Consider the following 5676-nt stretch of genomic DNA (forward strand, 5'->3'; position numbering starts at 1 on the left):
AATGCTACTTGTTAAGATGTGATCATATCACATTAGAACAAGAAGGAAGGTATAGTTGGACTCTAAGAGACCCGAGTCTAAGCATTGCAACATACAATGAAAGGTCATTAAAATGTGGCCCATCAGTCTATTGTGGAAATCAAATAACTTATCTTAAGTTTGTTAAGAAGAATAAGGAGTCTCCAATAAGGACCGAGGTTGTGACTTGAAGGTCATAATTTGGAGTTTAACATAAGATAGAGAGCGGGTGCAAGATCAAGCACCATCTGCAGTCAATAACTCCAAGAGTTAAATACTTATTCGAAGAAACATAGAAGTTACGGTTATTACCTAGGATGAAGAGATAACATATGGAATTATTATACAAGCCATGTTTCATTGATGATTCTGGGACATAATCATCCTAAGGGGGAGATAATTATAACGTCTGCAAATTCGGCCTAGTCAATTTAGAGATAATAAGTGTAACACCCCGGCTCCCAGGTATAAGCTTTAAGGATTTATGTACATGACTATGGTCCCACTCGGCGAGTTGGTTGCCCCAACTCTTCATGTAGAGGAGGGTTAGCCCATGCGGATTACTGAGGCTACTCGACGATTTGGAGGACGGACCCGATAAGTAGGATTTGTGAGGTGAAACCCTAAAGTTTAGGGTTTGCACTCTATTTAAAAGGACCTTAAGCCCTTGCCACCTGTACCTTATCATCTCTTGACGGCCAGAAGAAACCCTAATCGATAGTATCCTTGTTCTTGAGTGATTATAAGGCTTAAAGAGTGATTTTGTTACATTTTGTGAAGAAGGTGTGAAGTGTTAGAAGATTGGAGCAAATAGGAGCTTGGGAATCCGACTCTACTACTTCTTGGCATCAATTTGAACATAACAAGTCGTTACCTTGGCTTATCTCTAGTTAAAATCTCCCCATGCTTAGACTTAGGGCCACTTATGGTTTGTATGTGAGTCATTTCGGGTATTTAGCCATGATCTGAAGTTGCAACTTCAGATCTGGACTCCTCCCGGTCTCAAAACCTTAAAGCTATCAACTTTATCTCATCTGAACCCCTCACCTTGCCTTAAAACTCATTATGGACTTGGTTTTGGTATCTTGAACTCTTAGGACCTTGCATGCACGTAAAGTGTGCAACTTTATGTCGTAAACATGCCTTAGGATGATAGATCTACAATTTGGAGCGTTGGAAGAGCCTGAAAACGTCTGAATGAAAATGGTACTGAAGGGACTCGATTAGTTGCATGGAAAACTCGACGAGTCGGATGAAGATGGCCTTGGTTAGTTTCTGCATGGACTCGACGAGTCAGTAGGATGACTCGATGAGTTAGTTAGGGTTTTCCAACCTTTAGACATGCCTGGACTCGACGAGTTGTCTGGAAACTTGACGATCCAACTAGGGTTTTGCGATCTTTTGAGTTCTGGAAGGAGTCGACGAGTCAGTGAGCTTCACTTGGCGAGTTGGGTCAACCTAGACTCTTGACCTTGACCGTTGGTTTTGATCTTGACCAAGGGTTGACCCGTTTGACTTCGGAGGGTATTTTAGTAATTTCGGGATTTATGGAAGTGGCTTTGTGATGAATATAGGTGGTGGAGTTTGTGGTTGTGATACGAGAGTTTGATTTTATCACTTCTATTCGACAACTATGAGGTGAGTTATTGTAACGACCCAAAATCAGGGGTAAAAAAAATTCATTTCTTATATAACCCAACCATAATTACTATTTATTCCAAACATTCCAAACATTGTTAATTAGAAACATTTATCAGAGTTCGTCCCAAATCATTCATTGCGGAAATCATAGGTGTGTGCACTGCAATAAATCCGAGCCCTTCATTTCCAAATCGATGAAACCTGAAACCAAAACTGTAAACCGTAAGCACAAAGCTTAGTGAGTCCCCCAGAGCATACCCCACACACAATCCACATAACACATATCATATTAGCTGTAAAAGCTATCTCTACCGTTATCACATATCAATCATCTATAAAAGCTACTATACCACGTATCACATATCAAATGGCTATTAAAGCTCTCTCTACCATTAGCACATATAAATTAGCTATATAAGCTATCTCTACCATTAGCCACAAAGGCTATCTCTACCATCAGCCATATAGGTTGTCTCTACCACTAGCCATTAAGGTTGTATCTACCAGGAGCCACAAGGCTATCTCTACTGCCTATCATGCATATATACATATCACACACCTCTACATAGAAAGTATACCAACTGTCATAAAATGGGTCAGCCTTGGTGCCTTAGACCCATTGGTATGGTGAGAAGACTCACCTCTCGACTGCTGAAATGATAAGCTGAAATCAGACATATCCCACACGCTGCTCCTTCTCAACCGCCCATAATCATTAGGTGATTAACTTGACACAAACCCATAAATACCCTTAGGTCAACCCTAGTCAAAGTCCATGTCTATAGTCAAGGTCAACAGTCCATATTGATCTCAACTTGTCGAGTACAATTAGCCACTTGTCGGGTTCCTTGCTTAACTTGTCAACTCGCCGAGTCACCGGAGAGACTCGTCGAGTTCCTTGACGTTCACGGCCATAAACCACCAACCGAACACCCTTGACCGTAAACCCTTGGCCGTGAACCCTTGACCGTAAACCCTTGACCGTGAACGAGAAAACCCTCTTGACTGTCGAGTCACTTGCACGACTCGTCGAGTCCTCATAGTCCCTTATGTTTACGGCCCTTTCCAGTGGAACTCAAGGTCCCAAACTTCAGATCTATACTCTACTAGTGTGGATAACACGTAAAGTTGCAAACTTTACATGCATGCAAGGCCTCACATGGCCATAACACCAAAACTAACCTTCAAACAAGGTTTTCATGCATGGAGAGGGAATGAGCTTAATAAAAGATGCAACTTTATGATATTTGGGACCTAAGAAGGTCCAGATCTGGAACCATATCCTTGTGATAGGTCCAGATCTAAGCTTGCTTCCATTTCCTCAAAGTTGGTAATAAACTCTTAAATAGAATCTAGGCTTAAGATAACATATTCATACCTCAATTCGATGCCCAAGACGAAATAGATGCTAGATCTAGTGTTTTCCCCTGGATACCTCTTCTTCAAGCTTGGAATCCCTTCCACAATCCCAAAGTTTAAGCTCCCAATGCTCTTACTTCACACACCCAAGATTTTGCGGCCGTATGATGTTAAGGAAGGCTACAAAGGCGTATAATGACATTTATATAGGGGGCAAACCCCGAAATTAGTGTTTTCTCTAAACAACTCTCACTCGCCGAGTCGGGCCTTCCGACTCGCCAAGTCAATTCCGACCCGCGTCCAAAATGTCTTGACTCTGCTCGACGAGTTGATCTCCCAACTCGCCAAGTCCATGCATAAAACCTCCCAAATTTAGCAACTTTCCAACCAACACCTGAACCAAGTGTTACAGTTATCCTCACTATACTCAAGGTTCTAAGGCACCAAGGCCGACCCTTTTTGGATTGTTATCCTGATATGTTATGCTAGTATGATCTGTTAGATCAACATCCTGGTAGATAGGATGATATTATGTTGTTATGACCCGTTAGATCAGTATCTTAGTAGATAGGATTTTATTTTGATGTTATGACCAGTTAGATCGGTTTGCTTGTTTATAAACTGTTATGTGAATTAGATGATATATGTGCACATGTTTGATTAGTGGTTGAGGCTTATCTGCTTCGTGCGAGAGCCAATAGACCTGGGCATTCCAACCCGATAGTTGTGGGCCGTGAGTATTCCATCCCGAGGATGATTGGACTCGTAGTATATGTGCATTACAAACTGATGGTTGTGGGCCTGGGGTATTCCATCCTGAAGATGATTGGACTCATAGTATGTTGTTTGTGATTATAGGTATATTGGTGTGTGTATGGGAATTTTGGGGGTAACTCACTAAGCCTTTGAGCTTACATTTATGAGTTTTGTTTCAGGTACTTCTGCAGATTGAGGGAAGACAAAGGCGTGACGTACACATCCTCACATTTTCTGACTTGGGATTTTTAGGAACTCTGATATGGAACTGTTTTGAAAACAATTTGTGAAACACGTTTGTTTGAATAATTTTTATACACTCAGAATGATTTTGAAAAGTTTAAATTTTTGGTAAATTTCATGAATGTTACAAGTTGGTATCAAAGCCTTGGTTTGAGTGAATTGGAGGAATACTCGTGTGAATCCAGTCTCAAATGTAGGAAAAGATTTTTCCAAATGATTTTCAAAACACTAAAAGAGGATGCGATATGTATGATCAGCCGGAGCTAGTAAGTAGACCTCAAAATACCATATAATTATCTGATTTTATGATATTATAATATGTTAGAACAGCATGCTAGTACTAGGCTAGGGATCTTCAGGAATTGCATGATAGAATTGCCTGATTGTATGTGTTGGATAAGGTGTCTAAGTTTGTAACTATATTTCGTATGTACTTGAACCGACCCCGGCATCGTCCATTTGGGTTACACTTCATCGAAACAATTTGTATGGATAATCTTTTGAGAATAGTTTATTTATGATTTATTAATATATTATAAGTTATAATATATTAATATGAAATCATATTATTTAATTAGTATTGATCAAGAATTGATATGGAATTGATTTAGTGATCAAAAGAGACTAATTAGATATGGACTCTTATATATATATATATATATATATATATATATATATATATATATAATGGGCCAAATTTCATTTAGGATGGGCTAAGCTTGCATGGATAGTCCATGGAGTTTGTAACCCATGGATCCTATGGAAATGAAAGGTCATGGGTATTAGGGTTTACATGGATGTAACCCTAATCGACCATACTATATAAAGAGGTCTTTGGCACATGAAATGGCACTAGTGTGTAAGTGAACAAGAGTGGGCCAATTTCTAGTGTGCATACTATTCTCTTAAAGTCTTCCAAGGTGTTTTGGTGATTTGTGATTCCACTTGAGGCATCCACATTATTGGTGCTAGGCTCTTGAAGTTCCAAGCAATCATCCACAAGAAACGGTATGTTCTTCCACTAGATTCTATGTTACAAGTACCCCATAACATGCTAGTTAGGTTAAGAAGCTTGGAAAAATCAAATTTGCATGTATAATAGAGAAAACATAGATCCAATGTTTCTAGGGTTGCATGTACACCATAGGAGTGTTAGAATGCTCAAAACCCTTCAGTGGTATCAGAGCCAAGGCTTGTTTTCATTATACTTGATGCAAATTGCTGAAAAAAAAGTCGGAAATCTACTCACTATTCAGTGGACTCGCCGAGTCCATGGGGGGAATCGACGAGTCTAAGTGAAAACTCATCCTACACGTCGAGTAGGTTCTTGCACTAGGAGGCCCAGAGTGCTGATTTTCGAGTTTTGCTGCTGGAAATGGACTAGAATCATTACCCTAAACTGTTTTGGACTTATAAAATCTATTTTTGATGTGGTAATGATTATGCTAATTCATTTTCAAAGGTTATTTTCAAAGTTTCAAGTTTTATATATTTTTATATGATTCTTTAAATTGTTGATATGAATGTTCATGCTTATGAGTTTTAGTAGATCATATGAATTATTTGCAAATTATTTATTAGTGTAATTCTTGATCTAAATGCCAATTAATGGACTCCATAACTTGTCCTCAAGTTATGGAATTCCAAAAGTCTTTTCTT

Source organism: Lactuca sativa, chromosome 9, assembly GCF_002870075.4.
Source record: "Lactuca sativa cultivar Salinas chromosome 9, Lsat_Salinas_v11, whole genome shotgun sequence".
In the NCBI taxonomy this organism is placed as follows: Eukaryota; Viridiplantae; Streptophyta; class Magnoliopsida; order Asterales; family Asteraceae; genus Lactuca; species Lactuca sativa.